This window comes from Dermacentor andersoni, chromosome 1 (genome assembly GCF_023375885.2).
Source record: "Dermacentor andersoni chromosome 1, qqDerAnde1_hic_scaffold, whole genome shotgun sequence".
Classification (NCBI taxonomy): domain Eukaryota; kingdom Metazoa; phylum Arthropoda; class Arachnida; order Ixodida; family Ixodidae; genus Dermacentor; species Dermacentor andersoni.
This window is the reverse complement of record NC_092814.1, coordinates 172,783,169-172,801,458: the sequence shown is the minus strand read 5'-3', so window position 1 is coordinate 172,801,458 and position 18,290 is coordinate 172,783,169. Positions and strand designations below refer to the sequence as shown.

Below are 18,290 nucleotides of genomic sequence, written 5' to 3'. Positions count from 1 at the left end.
ACCAAAAAAAAAGATAAATAAATAAACAAAGTTGGTACTTTTCTTTTCCTTTTCTTTGTTTCTCCTGCAAAGTTCTTTTCTCACAATATTTAGAAACATTACTATGATCAGCCTTTAGCCATCGACAAAATAGAGAGTGCTTGTCTGCATTTAACTTGCAATGAAGCAAAACATATAAGCTTTACAATAATTTTCCTAACATTAACCCTATTCATATTGTGAAATGCTGGACTGATTCAAAACTTAACAGTTTTAACTGCTTTATTGCAGAGATTCCTCTCTGGAAAGGTGCTATGCCAATGAAACCATGCACCTACAAACCATGCCGGTTGTTCACTCAGTGCACAGCGGATACTTTGCATTGTAGGAAGGATATCTCAACAATATGGACAATAGTCCATGTGATCACCTAATGGGACACCATGCTTTTTTCTGCGGGACAGAATGAGGAACTGTGAAACTGAGTCGTTGTAGCATTTTGTTCCCTGATGTTCAATGTGTTTGTACACAAGCTGAACAGTTCAATCATGTGCCAGTGCTGATGTGTGCTTAACCACCTAGCTGTTATGTTGTTTTGTGGTGGTGATAAAGGTATGTACTGCTGCATATAGGGTGTCGTAGCTAAAATGGGCCAAGCCATTAAAAAAAAAAAAAAAAAACGACTTTAAAATATTAGGATGGTACCAGTGGCATTCTGTAACTAATTTTCTGTAAACACAGATTTTTTTGTGTTATTCATAATTAACAAATTATCTGAAGTTAGCAAAATTAATAAATACAGGTCCAGTGGCATAAGTTTGAATGCCAAATTGTACTATGCATTGAAGACATCATTTTCACTGAGTTCAGACCCACTACATTTTTCTTATTTTTTCCGCATTTTAAAGTTAAGGTGGAAAATATGAAAAAAGAAATCCACCAACGATTACAATACTCCCTAATGTAAAATTTGAGCACAGCTGTATACATGTTTTCATTTTGCGATATATTGGCTGGCATGGACGATCTGTCTTGTGCAGCATGTTGCAAAAGGGGCGAAGTGTGGCGCGACAGCCTGGATAATAAGGAGATCACGAGAGGCAGCACAGGTGTTACGCGTGGGCATGATTCACAGCAGCCACCACAAACAGACCTCCGCTCATGCAGCGCTTTGTTTCCATTTATGCTATCAATGGCATCATCGTTGTACAGACATGTGCTACTCTGGCACCATCTCGTAGCCATCGTCACCGCAAAGCCTGTTCTACACGGCACTACACTTCTCGCGCTTTTGCCCTACCCTCCTCCTCTGATTTCCTCCTCATGCTCACTTCGCTATCGTCTTTCACCTGCGCTCCGCATTCACTCTTTCATCCTTCGCTGTGCTCGTTCGCTCAGTTACGAGGATGATGCCGAGGCACGACACTGACACTCACTACAGGAACAGCCGCCTAAGAGCTGTGCTCTGAAATATTATTAGTGAGTGCATGCCTGCTTGCTGGCATGTGCGACAGCAATGTCCTCGAAGGCGGATTCAAACAACCAACTCTGCTAAATGGCTGACTTTGCGACCGTGTAAAAGTAACAAGGCATCAGTCTATCCATTGGCTGCTGCTAAGAGCAATTAAACTTCTTATCGCTGTCCTAGTCCAGTGTTCTGCTCCAGATTACTGTGTCATGCGGCTATTTTTTCTTGGCAGTTGTCACATTTGCACAGTCGCTGAGTCAGCAATTTAGTGTAGTGGTTGCAAGCGTCCTTTGAGTGTGTGGCCATCACGCACGTGCGGCATGTGGGCATACGCTCACTTTGCATTCTTTTTATGTGAATAGCATTCTTTTGGAACATCACCCACTTTTCGGTTTGTCCGCTTGTATCTAACTTCTTTCGTGCCAACTTGAGTCACTGGGTACGCCCCACTGGGTAGGTGCCGCCCTTCAGTGACAAAAAAATTCTTTAAAAATTGTGTAATATATGTTCAGACGATCTTGTCTGAATATATAAATTCATCCACATGCAAGTGTGGTGGCATTGCTAGATGGCGCAGCGTGTCCAGTGGGAAGCACAAGAGAGGAGCCCAGCTGCATATACACTTCATACATGAAATGTTTCGGCGTTGGCAATACAGTGTGTCACTAAATCCCTTCAATGCTAATCTCAGTAATATCGACATTCATCATGAGATGAATTCTGCCAGAATTTTTTGTTTTGAACCATAACTTGTGAATGTGGCAAGAAATAACAAAGAAAAATATAGCGGGTTTGAAACTCTTGAATATGATGTTTTCGAATGCGAAGCACAATTTTTCTGGCGAATGCCATTACATCTCAAATTAATAATTTTGTTAATTTCTTTTTGTTATATGATTAATTAGGGATAACAGAAAAGGGTACCCAAGTTGGCAGAAGACAGTTGCTGACAGAATACATTAGGTCTAATCTTCATTTCTTATATCTCTCTCTCTTTTTTTTAATTGCTTGGCCCTTGTTAACTGGAACACCTTATAGGTTACGAGTCCCTCTCTCTCTCTCTTTTTTTTTTTTTTATAGCTTGGCCCTTGTTAACTGGAACACCTTATAAGTATACGAGTCCATATTATTTGTAAATATTGTGCATGCCTGTGCACCAAGTTGTAACATTTTTTGCCTTTCTGCTGATGACTAGCAGCCACCATACTGGAGTTAGCAATCCTATATTGCACTGTTTGGCATTGAAAGCGTAATTGTTCATCAGGTTGCAGGGCTATATCTGGTTTTAAAAATATCTTCTCTTTATTCTAAAGGAGCAGGACATTAGCCTGTATCTCCTTATAGCTGGTGCCTAAGTTAATGACAGTTGTGACGTTGTATAAAGAAGTTATTTGCAACCTTGGGCAGTACACTCGGAATGTTGTGCAACCAACTAGCCCAACTTTGCACATTTGTAAAGTATGTTTTATTTATTTTGTCATATCATGTTCGCTTGTGTGATGCACCTTAAGAAGTAAGGCATTGTAGAATTTTGTATTGAAACTGAACTGTGAAGTTGGACTAAGCAATGCTTGATAGTGGGCTGGTTGGTACTTCATCACTAGTTGACTTGAAGTGTGAAGGAAAAACAAGGATGAAAGGCCGGACGCAGACCATCCTTTCGTCCTTGTCTTTTGCTTTGTGCTCCAAGTTTACTAGAGAAGTTGGGCTAGTTGGTTTGCATTTGACATGGTGAACAGTGAAGACGATGGGACACATGTCCCATATTTCTCTGTTATTGTTTGTGGTGGTCCACTAGTGACACAGTTAAAAGCAGGAATAAAAGGCACAATCAGTGGTGATCTATATTTTGGTTCTGTGCCTACACTGTTGCTGCTTTACCTGGTTGAGAGCCATCAGGATCATGAGCATCAGGATTGTCAAATAGCTTATGTCTACGAAGTGCAATTTTTGGGTCACTGCATCTGCATTAAAGAAAGTACTGATACTTTTTTTTTTCAGTGTTTAATTTTATGAATTATTATTATTCTTTTTAAGTTTTAGTGAACCTTTTTGCTGTTTACAGTGCGCGATAAAATGTGCTTCTCGTAGTGTGTAGAAAGTGTGAGATACAATTTTAGTGCTTCTGGGAAGGTCATCAGGCACACTCACAATAGTCCAGCAATGATGATGGCACATCCCAGGGAGCTTTTATAGCAGAACGTAAAAAGTTCAAGTAGCTGTCATTCCAGTAATGGTCTGAAACCTCAGTTTCTTCTGCACCAACAAATGTTTATTTATATCACTATTTAATGTGACCATTTCTAGAGTTCCAATTGCAGCACAACTTTTGTGGGTCAAAAGCAACATTGCAGTGGCCAGACCTGACATGCCATATTGTTGCAACATACTAGCACGCCAGTCAAACTAAAGTGGTGGGTCTCAGGTGATGACATCTCTTGTGCTACCAAATCTGTCTTTCCCTCCTGCCTAACCCAGTGCTTCTTAGCATTACACATGTGAAAAGTCTACATCCACTGTATTGGCCACCGTATCCAAATGTATTGTACCGGTCACTCTTCTAGGAACATTGCATGTCACCCTCCCTCTTTCCTTTTTCCTAGTGTCTCCTTTATCCCATGTAGATTGTGAAGCTTCAAATGAGATGGAATGTATATTTGCCCTCTGCCTCGTTGATGCCAAAAGCCCATTGCATTTGTGGGTGAAAATTGGGTATATTGCCATCCCCTTTAGTGATGGCTCCAACAGTGATACCAGAGTTAGTGATGCCACAGGGACACCATTTTCAACCACCTTACATTGAATTCGTGACTTCATGCTGTAAATAGCACTTGTTTTGAACTGATCACATTAACCTCTCATTGGAAATTTTTTTTTCCCCAAAGGAAAGCATTAGATCTGCACTTAAAAGTACCTGTGTGAAGTTAGAACATTCAAAATTAGTTGCACACCATTTGCTACCCCATAGTGATATTTGTGGGGTTCTTATAAGAAAGTGATATCGGCTGTTTTAGTGGTTAATACACCATTTATTATAAAATAATTTTTTAATGTGTTTGTTTAGCCACTTTACATTCTATACATAAGCTTGTGTATCTGTATACTAGTTTCGTGTTTCAACAAGGTACTCTTGACTGCTTCATGTATTCTGTTCTCCTTTTTTTTGTATCCTCACATCAGTATCCATACATTTGCATGTTTTAGTCATATAATGTGTACTCAAATGTACGTGCAATTACAGTTCATGCCCCACTTGCTGTGTTTACTGGGCACGATTCATTGTGAAGTGATTTGTGGCTGTGTTCCCTCACATTTCATGTTGAAATTGAGATTTGATCCAAATTGAAATTGGCATCTAGTGCAAAAGAATGCATTTATAGTTGCATATTCTCTCTCTGGATTGTCCTTTAACTTGAAAGACAAACTGTCTTGCATCTTATGGCAACCTTAAAAGGACTGATCCAATTGAACCTCGATACACTGAACATGGAAGTAAACATCAAATTTGTTTGGCCATGCCTTATTTCAATGCGTATTCTACTGCTATAACAAAAATAAAAATGCATGATTTGAGAGAATATCAGTTACTGTGAAGCGAATATTTGCTCGCTGTTCAGAATATGTATTCTGGTAGGGAAAATGTCAAAGACTCGGCAAGGGGAACTTGAAACGACACATCCTGGACATATGTGCCAGCAACTTGGCTTGGCTGGCCCTCAGCTAGAGAGCCAACATGCCAATCCCATGAGATCATACTGATCATACTGACCGTACTGATCGCACGGCTACATGTTAATGATAAAGCAAAGCATATGTCTATAATTTAATGTGTTTCACAGGTCATCTGTCAGAATGGGAAGCCACTGATGGGCCATCGAAATCGACAGATGACCTTGTGCTGGCTCGTTGGCAGCACACTTGCACTTCTCTCGCATAAACCCAATCTTAAATTTTTTTTCATTACGATCGGCACATTTGCTTATGACAAATATAGAACATAACAGAGGGTAGTTTTATGCCCGATGCTACTTCATTATAATGAGGTTCAACTGTATAGCAGCAATGACCCTAGTTCGCACCTGAATAAATATGGACGCTCAAGTTTCTTGCAGCGTTCAGCATCATGGGAAAATACCTATATAGGGCTGTATTCAAAGTGAGAAATAGGGACACACTCGGACATTATTGTTTGGCGACAGCAGAAGATGCCGGAATTTGCATTTCTCTCTCTTATGTGTCTCATACTGATTTAGGAGCTCGGAACTGGTGTGTCATTTATTAATTGCATGCTGAAGCATTTGTGGCTTCATAACATCATTACTGGCTTACTGATTACCTGTGAAATAAGCAAGACGAGAATGTTGTGTCGGTATTACTTTAAGTTGGCATGCGGAACTTGGAATGGCATGCTCAGCTTTAGTTCTTCAGAAAAGAAATTTCTGGCATAAACATCTTTACAGTACCTTTTATGAGTGTTTGTGGAATATTTATTGGTGATGTGTAGTTTAGCCCTTTAAATTAGACAAATAACTATATAGGAAGTAAAATACTTTGAACAGCAAGTGTGTAGCAATGTAAATTGAACAGTCTGCCTGAAGAAGACCAGGCATGTATTAAATACTGACATGACCAAATTTATATAATGTTCAGTGCAAAGTGATCATTTTGCAGTGTATAAAACTGTTCAGCTTTAACACCTTTAATTTTTAAGAAAAGGGCACAAATGTGCGCTCGGTTTTCATGATCACATTGAAGTTTTGCATGTTCAAAAAAAAAAAAAAAAACTCGCTACAAAGTTTATGCAAATAACAGTCACTGCTGGTTTCAGTGATATTTTTATAATATGTAAAGAAGTCTGATTTTCTTTTTTAAGCCCTGACTGTAAAAATGCTGCACTTTTTTCTAAGTCCTGATTGGGCTTATTGCAAATAAAGTTTGAATATTTTGCGCAATGATGTCAGTGATTGTCTTCCTTTCAATACGTAAAAATAAATTAAGAAAATAATTCTTGCCTAAGGGCCTAGAAATTAAATGTATTCATACAATGGGAAATTTCAGTACATGCTGCAACAGTGTAACTGTTGCAGAAGTTTATGATGAATTTGGGAGGTATGTGACATCAGGAATGGAGGTTCCCAGTTATGAAAACCATGATTTGAAGGGTACTGAAATGGCATCTACATACTGCCTCGGTCGCTAAATCTTTGTACATTGCTGAGGTCTGGTGCTTTCCAAGATTTGGAGAACACTGTCTTTATGGACATTTTACTTAATCAGGGTACAGATATTTTTATACAGAGTGCCCCAGCTAGCTTTAGCCAGTTTAAAGATATGCAAATGCCACGTAGCTGGACAGAACAAAGGTAATGTTTGCTGTTGATTGGAGGTACTCAAACTATATTTTTCATTTCGCCTAGTTAGACAATAAGTCTTAATTAATTAATCAACTTCTCAAATATTATAATTAGATAAAAAGTATCAATGAGAAAATTGTAGAGCGACATGAAAAACTACCGATGCAGCTTTCTGTTTCTCAATATGTGCTACATAATGGTGTTTTTCTGAGCATGAAAGAAGCCTGCAAATGCACCTGGAATTGCCATGTGACAGGCCAAACCACTTTTATGTAGCACGTATTGAGGAACAGAAAGCTGTACCGGGAATATGGTTATGTGGAAACGGCCTTCGCCTGTAATTTTAATGTGCTACAGTTGTAGAATGTGCTGTTGGTCGCATGTTTTAATGACTCGTTTTATGGTGGTGTGGTTCGTGTGGATGCTTTGCTGCTTTCGCAAGTGGTAGATGGTAGTAGTACTTGTGTTGTAGCAGCGTCCTTTCCACACTAAACAGTCGGGGCAGGAACAAGCATTATAACATCCCTCTTAATGGGAACAGTGCGAACAAGACTACGACGGAGTGAAAGGACATGGGACGAGCACTGCCTGTGTCGTTTCACTCCGCTTTTCGCACTGTTCCCATTATGAATGTATACCAACTCGCCCATCTTTCCGCTTTAATAACTCGATGTTTGTGTAGGCGCCATGAATCTCCCGGACTTTTGGCCAATGCACGCTGGGTGCCTTTGTGTTCTATGTATGTGCAGCACTGCGTGTTTGCACCAACTCTGACAAATAAGGAGTGTTGCATAGAGTTTCATATTAGTATAATTTATTTAGAAACTCTATGGAGTGTTGAAAGCAGTGCCATGCTGTTTCTGTTACCTGCTTGGTCCACCTGTTTTGTTTACAAACTCGCCTCCATATTTGCTGTTGTGACATGTAGGTTTGCCCCCTTCTATTTATACAAAAGTACCATGCATTCAATTGCTGGTCGCCTATGGTTATTTTATAATTTTGTTGCAAAATCTTGGCCTGAAGTAAATTTTACTCCCAAAACGCATTTGTATGTCCCTACAAATTGTTAGTTTACACGCAAAGCATGGTGGCGGTAACGACTTTATTGAAAATCCAACTAATTCGTGGCCTGGGCCTAGGCCTAGGCCCAGGCCATGAATTCTCTGGGATTTCCCTCCCCCAGAGAGTATGCTTCTACGCATAGGGTAATAACATTTTGGGAGAAGAAAATAATTTTACCTGCCATGGTTGCCTAGTGGCTATGGTGTTGGGCTGCTGAACACGAGGTCGTGGGATCGAATCCCGACCACGGGGACCGCATTTCGATGCGAGTCAAATGCAAAAACACCCATGTACTTCAGATTTAGGTGCATGTTAAGGAACCCCAGGTGGTCTAAATTTCCGAAGTGCCCCACTACAGCGTGCCTCGTAATCGGATCGTGGTTTTGGCACGTAAAACCCCATAATTTAATTTTTTTAAAAGAAAATTTTAAGCTTTGGTGCAAACGTTAAGATTCTGAGCCGTGCTCCTGTCAGTTTATCTGTATTTTCTCATTGCTATTCATATGACTTCATGGTTCATCATGTCCAAAGTTAGAATTATTGTTTGCCAAAGTGGAAATCTCGCATGTAGAACATGAAGGAAGCTTGTGTGTTCGACAACTTGAGTTATGCATAGAGAGAGAGAGAGAGAAAGGCAAAGGAAAGAGAGGGAGGTTAACCAGAGATTATCTCCGGTTGGCTACCCTGTACTGGGGAAGGGGCAAGGGGATGCGATAGATGAGAGAGAGAAGGATTAAAAAAAAGGAAGAAACCTACACATGCACATACACGCGAACTGTTTGTTTCTGTGGGCACTGTCACGCAGCCTGCAAGGACGTTCCTAGTCTTGCACAGTGTCACCGTACAATCCTACGTCACACAGTGTACAGTCACAATCTGTGAAAAAGTCCCGTGTCTTTCAAGTACCGCAGTAGCACCTTCATAGGGGATCGCACTGATGTTCGCGTAGGCCAGTTTCCAAGGATCTTGTTCTCTGTCATTGGGCGCTTGTCCAGTTGTCTAGGGTGGCTGAGAGGACTACTTTTTGCAGGTTGAAATGAGAGCCAATGACAAAGGTACTGGATTGTTTCATTGCACCTGCAGAAGTGACAAAGTGGGCTGTTTGCCATTCCGATAAGAAAAGAGTACGCATTTGAAAATGCTACTCCAAGCCATAGACGGACTAGAAGGGTGCAGTCACGTCGTGAAAGCTCGGGCGGAATACGGAGCTGTAAATTAGGGTCCAGGGTATGAAGGCGTGCACTTGTGAACTCAGATGAAGTCCACTGAGCTAATGTCAGGTCACGTGCAAGTGCGAGAAGCTTTTTCGCTGCGTCGGCTCTCGAAAGAGGAATGGCAACGCAGTTGACGCTGCCTGCTGCCATGGGCAGATCGGGCAGCTACGTCTGCTCGATCATTGCCCTGTATTCCACAGTGACTAGGCAACCACTGATATATTATATCGTGTCCTTCGTCAACTATGCGATGGTGTACTTCTCTGATCTCTGCGACGAGCTGCTCATGTGATCCATGGCGCAGTGCTGAGAGTACACTCTGTAGGGCTGCCTTGGAACCACAGAAGACTGACCATGCATGGGGTGGTTCCTCCTGAATGAAATGAAGAGCCGCAATTGCATTTGTGCAATTGTGATTTATGCATAAATACCCTGAATACTTGCTATGGCTGCCTATGTGATTGTCTGATTGACGTACTCACTGAGAGAAATGCATCAGCCGATGTAATTGTTATGGTTTGTAAAAAGACTTTATGTTCTTATGTAGTTGCCCTGTTTAACTTCCTTTAGCACTTATCCATGACCTGTGAAATATATAAAACAACTTGCCTATTAGCCTGAGTGGATATTTACTGCACAAACTGCTTTCCTTTGTGCAAGTTGATTGTTTTATTAGTATCATGATATTTTGTTGTTTTTCTTTGGTTAATTAAAAAACGTGTGTGTTTTGTTAGGAGGGTAACTTACGCAGAAATTCATTGAATAGCTCTACAACTAAGTTTATGCATTTAACTCATCTTTGTGTATTGGAGTTGGATCAACAAACAGGTTCACAGGAAGATGTAAATAGTGATGTCGAATAAAGAATGTTTTGGGCTGGAGCCAACGTTGTGACAAACTCGTCTTTGTCAACTAGTCCTCTTGTTGAAACAATGGCTGCAGCCAGAGGCCACCCATGTTTAGCTGATGTTGATCACTAGTAGAACAATCGCTATTATAAAGATAAACAGACTATAGACAAAATTTTCTTATGTACAATAAGGTTTCAACATTTTCTGTTAACCCAATGGAACAAAACCATTAAAGAAAAAATTTTCAAAGCTCAAAAAGGCTTGCAGTTAAGTGTAATACTACATACAGAAAAAGAAAGTATTCAGACAGCTGTCCTCTTCAAGCTTTACTTCACAATTGCAGCAGGCCAGCAAGCACCAAGTATAAAAGAAAAAAACGCATTTGCACTTCTCATCTGACGAAATTTACTGTGCTCTTACAGAAATGAAAATCATAGAAAAGGGAGTGGGTGCTTACGTTCAGATATGAGCACGTAATCTGTAAGCCTCGTAAGCTTATGTCAAGTAAAACAACATGAAGTCCTGAGAGATTAAGCTTTTTTAGTACACATGCTTTAACAGGAACACCAACCTTCTTCAGGATGATAAAAATCACTGTAGATCAAGGTTCTCCACGTAGTGCAAACAGTGTTATGTTAAGATGTGAATGTGGGCAAGTTGGTAATAAATTTCTAACTTGCTAACATTACTGTCCTCATCGAACAAAAAACTATAGTATATTGCACATGTGCCTTGATCACATTCAGCACAACATTATGTATTTTTATCTTTTCTTTTTTAATACATTCTGTAGCCCTTCAATAAATTCCAGTTGGAAGTAGCACCGCGTTTGTCTTGCGTGTTTCTTTGTCTAAGTCCCATCAGTAACGTGCTTTAGCAAGTTAAAATAGCCTGCTAAGCTTTTGTGCTAACCAGCTTCGAGCGAGCTCTACTTTTCTTGTAAAGACCACAGTGTCACCCAGAACACCATATGCGCTGTACGGTACCCGAGTTGGAGAGAGATACAATAGAGCTCCGATGTGACAAGCTGAACATATTAATTATATTTGTATATCGCTCGTATTTGCTTGTATAAATTTGTTGTGGTGTTGAGAATTTTCTCCATGTGCAACAACACAGGCACTCGACACAACATTGCAGTCAGGCTAGTTTGTCCGAATCCGAGGTTACAGACAGCACTGAAATGATATGAGGAACAGATTACAGTACTCATGTTACTTGTTTCTCTTGTCTTCGTGAGTTTTCTATTGTGTGTAAAGAGCTTGGATGCAAGTGCAACCAAGTGGGAGCCCATAGCCACGGGTGCAGCTACCATGAAATGGCAACTGCATATTGGAGAAGTTTTGGGTACCTGAAACAAGGTATTCAGAAAAGTCTCTCTTTGCTATAAAATCCCCCTGAACTTTGACACAACATATCTTCGGACACATACCTGCAGGATCAGCTTCACATGCAAAAGTGTGACAAGGTCATGTGCATCTGTGGAAAGGCATGTGCAACTGCAGAAAAGTATTGATAACTAAATAAGAACCAAGACAAAGATAAATGTCTAGGTATTCTTGCATACTCCGAAGTACCTTTTGAAGCAGTGCACCTTTTCTTTGCTGATGTTGAGAACAGAAAATGTGTCACTTGTATAAGCTTGTCCTACTGTGTATGGTGAATGCACAACGGCATGGCCATCCTAGAAAAGAGGTCAGGTCGCGGGATCGAATCCCGGCCACGGCGGCCGCATTTCGATGGGGGCGAAATGCAAAAACACCCATGTACTTAGATTTAGGTGCACGTTAAAGAACCCCAGGTGGTCGAAATTTCCGGAGTCCTCCACTACAGCGTGCCTCATAATCAGAAAGTGGTTTTGGCACATAAAAACCCCATAATTTAGAAAAGAGGTCACGCATGCCGTTACTTCCCTTTAAGAAAGTAACATCTTCAAAAGCACTAGAACCGTTACAACTGACAATGTAACTGCTTTAAGTAATTCAGCCTTGGATGGAGGCCTGCATTACTCTAGAAATAGGCAGAGAGAAATGAGAGTATCATAGCCTGAATCATCCATTTCGGAATCATGAGTCGGGTCCGACTCTCCATTCGACGTGCTGGCTGAGGTCTGTGACGGTTCGTAAACACTGTCTTTGTCACTGATTTCACTGTCTGTCCACTGCTGAACATCTGACACTGAAGCGCTTGACTCGTCAGCCAGTGATCGTGAAGTTGCTGGTGCATTCTTCTGGCCAAAACCAAGTTTACTTGTTTCCTCTGCATTGTGCTTTCTTTTTTTTTTTCATCAGTAAAAGGCATGAGGATCCATTAGACACGTTGAAAAGTTTGGGGAATAGCAAGAAAAACGTAGATACTTAGTCCAACGGCACACATTTAAAAAACTGCGGCGAAATGTTTGCAAGCAACGCAACTGAGAAATGTGCCGCCACTCCACTCTTCGAAACAAACATGCCACCCAATGTCCAATGCAATAAAAAGATATATTAGTTGCAATTTTGAACCTCGGACGGCAACACAAGAGGGACAATTCTTGCCCGTGGGTCACTGGTGGGTCACGACACACACAGCATAAAAACGCTTTCATTGAGTGCGTCGTGGGTCGCCGCTGGGTCGTAGCATTTAACATCAGACAAGTGTTCTACTGGCTATTTATAACCTCGCGCAACAAAAATCATACCTCAGCGTTCAAGTGTCATCGTTCAAGTTATCGCAGCAGCAAGCAGATGAAGGCACATAACTTGGCTGCCGCATAGGAGGAGCACAGGCTGTGACCCACTGGTGACCCACAATGCAGTTAAAGTGTTAATTAAAGCTAGCTTAATTAACTGCACTTTAATCAACTTGGCCCTAATCCACACCAAATGTTGTGGGTACAAGTGTCTCAATGAACTATACGTTAACTGTGCCTTAATCAATGTTGCCCTAATTAACACCAAAGGTGTGTTCGAGTGCCTTAATTAACTGCACCATTCTTTTTTTTGCATTAGTGGCATCAATGTGGAAGAAAACCACAACAAACGCGCGAGCAGTGTCACGAGTGCTCCGATTAACCGTGTCTTTTATTTGGCATGATTAGTGGCATCGATGTGGGAGAAGACAACAAACGCACAAGCAGTAGCACGAGCTCTCCCATTTTCTGTGCCTCACAAAGTGACCTTGAAACATAAGAGATCTAAGGCTTTCGCATTAAAGGGCCCCTCATCAGGTTTGGCCATGTTGAGTTGACAAGCACAGTGCATACAACGCATGCTGATCATGTCTGCTAAGTATTGCATCCTTATGTGCCGCGGAAAGAGCTTACATTGCAAACCAAATTGCCTTCTCCTCACGTGGGCCGCGCACCCAGCCGGACAGTTGACGTCAATCACATAAGTACACCTACGTACATGGCAGTGCTGTGATGTCACTCACAGTGACACGTGACTTAGATAATTATTCAAGGCAGCATCGTTTATTTGTTGAATCTGTTGCTTCAGTGGACCAATTCAAGTTTAGAGAAATAATAAAACATATAAACCGAATGTCTGGGTGCTTTTGTTTTACTTCGCACTGTAGCAAGAGAGATGAACTTCCGTTTCGTCTGCTTTTTCCGACATTTGCGGGCAGAGAACGAAACTATATGTAATTTTCTACCGTGTTCCTGCACTGTGATCACTCTCTTTCATCCTCTCGCGTCTGCCTCAGTGTTTGTGTCTGGGGCACTGACTTATGCCGCTAATCACATGTTTTCGTGCAGAGCGTGCAAAATCGTCCACTGTGTGCCACTCAGGAAAAACGCGCGAGACTGGAGAGAAGAAAAAAAAATTAAAGAAAGGGTGTACCCGTCGCGCAATCCCTCGGCTTCAGTATGGGAGAACGCAGTGAAGGAATTTCGCTTGCGGAGGCGAGACATGGAAAGTTGAGAGAGTGTTTATATAGGCGGCGACGCTCGCCTCCTGAAATCATGGGTTCGTGGCACTTCAATCATTCTATAGTATCTCTGCTGTTACTGAACCAGTTTGAAAAATTCCTGCGGTAGAACACTTCTTAAAGGGCACGTAACAACTTTCAGCGTATAACCAAAATTTGCTGTGTGGCCTGTGAGGGGCCCTTTAAAACAAACTCGGTAAAAATCGGGCAGACCGTGGGATGTTACAGCTCCGTCGAGCTTCACAGCCCTCCTCTATGCAAGCATTGCTGTGAAGCCTGTGGCAGCAATAGAGTTTTATGAAATCAAAAGGACTGCATAGAGCGCGCTCTTGTGGTGTGCTACGTGAATGAAATCATTCGTTGCCTGCCTGCACAAACGTTTGCATCTCGAGTGAATTTCGGGCACACCGTAACAATGTGCAGTTCCGTCGAGCTTCACAGTGCTATACGCAAGCATTGCCGTAAAGCTAGTGGCAAAAGTGCGATGTCATGAAACCAGACTCTTATGGTGCGCTGCGTGAATGAAAGCATTGGTTGCCTGCCTGCGCAAACGTTTGCATCTGGAGTTAATATCAAGCAGACCATAATATGTGCAGGTTTGTCGAGCGCTTCACCGCACTATACGCAAGCATTGCCGTAAAGCCTGTGGTAGAAATGGGGTATCATGAAGTCAAATGAATGCACCGCGCTCTTAAAAAAAAAATTATGGGGTTTTACGTGCCAAAACCACTTTCTGATTATGAGGCACACCGTAGTGGAGGACTCCGGAAATTTCGACCACCTGGGGTTCTTTAACGTGCACCTAAATCTAAGTACACGGGTGTTTTCGCATTTCGCCCCCATCGAAATGCGGCTGCCGTGGCTGGGATTCGATCCCGCGACCTCATGCTCAGCAGCCCAACACCATAGCCACTGAGCAACCACGGCGGGTATCACCGCGCTCTTGTGGTGTACAAAGTGAACAAAGGATTCGTTGCCTGTCTCCACAGTAGTTGGTCACATTGATTTGTGTGATCATATAGGTTAATGTGGCACACCTACCTCTGTGATGAGAAAATAAGCAAGAATGTCGGCTGCTACATGTCGATGCATGTGCTTTATTACAAAGTGTAGGAGCAGTACATTTTACTGCGCGAGTAAATCACTTATGGAAACAGTATGTTTCCTGAACATTGTAGCTATTTAATAGCCTAGTAAGTGCGCCTGTAGTGGAGGTTGCTTTTTTTTTTTGTACTCGCAGAATTAGATGACTCAATACTTTCTAAAGGCAAATTTTGCAATGGTACGTGTGCTGTATGAGTAATATAAGAAGGCAGCACATTAATTAGGTTAATCCAGAGGAATCTCCGCAGGTAGGGATTTATACAAATGTACGGAGTATTTTTTTATGTTTTCACAAATGTTTTCAGTGTAAAGAGTTGCATATGCGTCCAGCTGATTTTCTCTATTTTCTTCGGGCTTTTTGTTGAACCTTGATGTAACAAAGACGTAACATTCAGCACTATACTTAGTTACATCCAAATTTTCTTACAATGGAATACTGAATTCTTCTGTACGTGCCATGCATGCGCCCCAAAATTTTGGCCCCTCTAAAGAAGTTGCTGTTTCACCCAAAACTTAGATAACGTGACTTCCAACACTCATGAAACCAGCAGCCACGTCGGCTTGCTGCCTTTACACCGGCAGCAAATGACTTCCAAAAAAATGTGGCACGTGCAGACCGTGTATGCGATCAGCCACGCGCGGACAGCCATGCTCGGGCACGGCCCGCGGGCAAGAGACGCGCTCTCCTACACTAGCGCGCGCTTGATCACGGGACGTCAACAGCGCGCATAAAGCTGCCATCCTTCTCAGCTCACCCTCGCACCCTTTCATTCGCAATTAACCCCAGCATGTGGGATGCAGCGGGCCACTATAATTTTATCGCACTTGGACTTTAAACTGAACATCAGGGCGACGGCAAAAATTCGCCTGGGGTGTCCAAATAATTGCTATCGCAATAATACACTATAGAGAAAGGTATTATTAAAAAAAATTAAATATAGGGTTTTACGTGCCAAAACCACTTTCTGATTATGAGGCACACCGTAGTGGAGGACTCCGGAAATTTTGACCATCCAGGGGTCTTTAACGTGCACCTAAATCTAAGTACACGGGTGTTTTCGCATTTCGCCCTATCGAAATGCGGCCGCCGTGGCCGGGATTCGATCCCGCGACTCCGTGCTGAGCAGCCTAACACCATAGCCACTGAGCAACCACGGCGGGTGAAAGATATTATGGAAATTATCCGTGGATGGATCGAAACTCCCTTGGTTTCCCAAACACGCACCCATCCACGGGCTCGCTGCACACGTGGATACCGCGTGGCACGGTGCATCATTAAGGTGTATCGGTCTTCTCTAACTCTTATTTCTGCAATAAGTTGGCGAGAAGCTTAATCTTCAACCTATGCGCTAGTGTCATACCTGAATTTCAAAAGTACATGGACCATATATATGTTGGCAAAATAATCGGAACTCACTCAGACTCGCCAAACTTATGCTTAGCTGCTCACTTGAACTCATAAGAATTCTACTCAGCCGGGCTCACTCGGGCTCAAACTCTGCAAAATACTGCTCAGCTGGGCTCACTCAGACTCATGAAACGATCTGACTCATGAGTGTGGTTGCCAGCAAATGATGTATGCTGAACCAATGCCAGGCATTGGCTGAACCATAAACTTAGCTTTTTTGTTGAATAAAAACAGTTGGACGGAGCAACATACATCGCGGTCTGTATATGGACGCACATATATGTGTAATGCATAGAGCTTGACGTAGTATATAGTTCTGCGGAAACCTGCAAGGTGGAGAGAAGTAATTAATAAAGAGAAAATCAAACATCCACCCGTTCGTAGCAATTGCTACAAAGGAAACCCATACGGGGTTTCGAAAGAAAAGCCTCACAGTTGAAGAAAAATTCGTCCTGGTCTGGGACTCGAACCCGGGACCACCGCCTTTCCGGAGCAGCCGCTCTATCATCTGAGCTAACCAAGCGGCTAGCAGATGGCAGAGCGAAGTCGAATTTGTCAACAACTCGAAGCAAAGGCATTGACGTAGTAGTTCTGCGGAATATAGTAGTTCTACAGGCTATATGTATGCTTCGCTTGCAGAAAAAATAAACCAGTTGATAGTTTGCACTCAGGTGTCGTGTATTGTTTTCTCGCTCAAGTCCTGTCCGTTCATCGCTCTGCACAACAGTGTTAAGTTTTCAGGTTGTTAACCATGTTATGTAGGAAGGATAAAATTGATGGGAAATCCCAATATTCTCAGGCATATTGCGAAAAATATGGCCCAAGTCAAGTGTCATTTTAGGCTTCACTATCCTCTTTTACGGGGTAAATAGTAATAGTTGTTTAGATTCTAAGGATGCTTGTTGCTTTTTCTGACTTAACCTAGGCCATGCTGAGCTCTCAGTGGAAAGGGACAGGTAAACAGGAGGACTTGCCACATAAGCTGGAGGTAGCACTCCACACAGACTGAAACTTAACATACTGCGTGCTTCCACAGCCCTGGGTGACTATTCTGTAAGTGTTGACTAAGTGGACTGTCCATTTCAGCACACGCTGAATGAATAGAGCATGAGAGTCCGCAGTGACGATCGCCGCTTGCTCTACCAGCTTAGAGCTCTACCTAATCGGTGTGCGCTGAAATAGACAGTCCACTTAGTGGACCCTTACAGATTCCTTTTATGGAGTGATCTTTGTGTTGGTAGGTTGCAATAATTGGACTTTCTCTCCTTTCATGTAGGCAGTTCCCACACACGGATGTCATTTCACAAATTGTATTCATACTGCATTTGGTCTATAAATTTTCAATTCATGCTTATAACCAGGCCCATCACCTCTTGTCTCGTATATTTATAACCTTATCTTCTCATTTCCGCATCAACACTGCACACATTCATAGGAAATTGGAGTCATTCTCCATTATACCCTTAAGCACTTAAGTAGATACTGCAATAACACCAAGACAGTCACATGCAAACCTTGTTGGGCTTGTAGTACTGCTGAAGGATGCACACATACCGTTTATGCTAAAATTATCAGCAGACATCCCCAAGTTTGTATGAGTTCAACTTTAGCTGGCTAAATTGAATTATGCATTTTGAAGGCAATCCTTACAACACTTGGTCAAACTGAATGAAACTGGGCAGCGCAATTAGTTGTGTTCATTTCCCAATTATATGACTGCTGCCTTGAGCATTGTGCCTGTTATTTCGACTTACATTTTTGTATTATCAAGTTCAAGTACACATCTTATTTTGTTGTAGTGCAAGCTGAACAAGGACAACAGAAAGGCACATCTGACACACACAGTGCTAAGTTCCAACAATAGATTTATTTCCAGTTCTCATCACTATATATACACCCTCAAAATGTCATACTACACGTCTAAAATTTCAGTAAAAA

At 42.0% G+C, this 18,290-nt stretch overlaps 1 protein-coding gene across 3 annotated transcripts in view; it reads left to right on the top strand.

Annotated features, from left to right (window-relative positions):
- The window catches only part of LOC126547306 (uncharacterized), a 94,575-nt gene that overhangs the window by 67,507 nt on the left and 8,778 nt on the right, over positions 1-18,290 (top strand). For 2 of the 3 annotated variants that reach the window (XM_050195270.2, XM_050195269.2), the window contains exon 8: positions 271-9,958. The exons of the other annotated variant lie outside the window; for it this stretch is intronic. The gene's annotated coding sequence lies outside the window, so the exon portion shown is untranslated. Of the gene's footprint in view, positions 1-270; positions 9,959-18,290 lie in introns of those variants that run through there. 3 annotated transcript variants of the gene reach the window in all.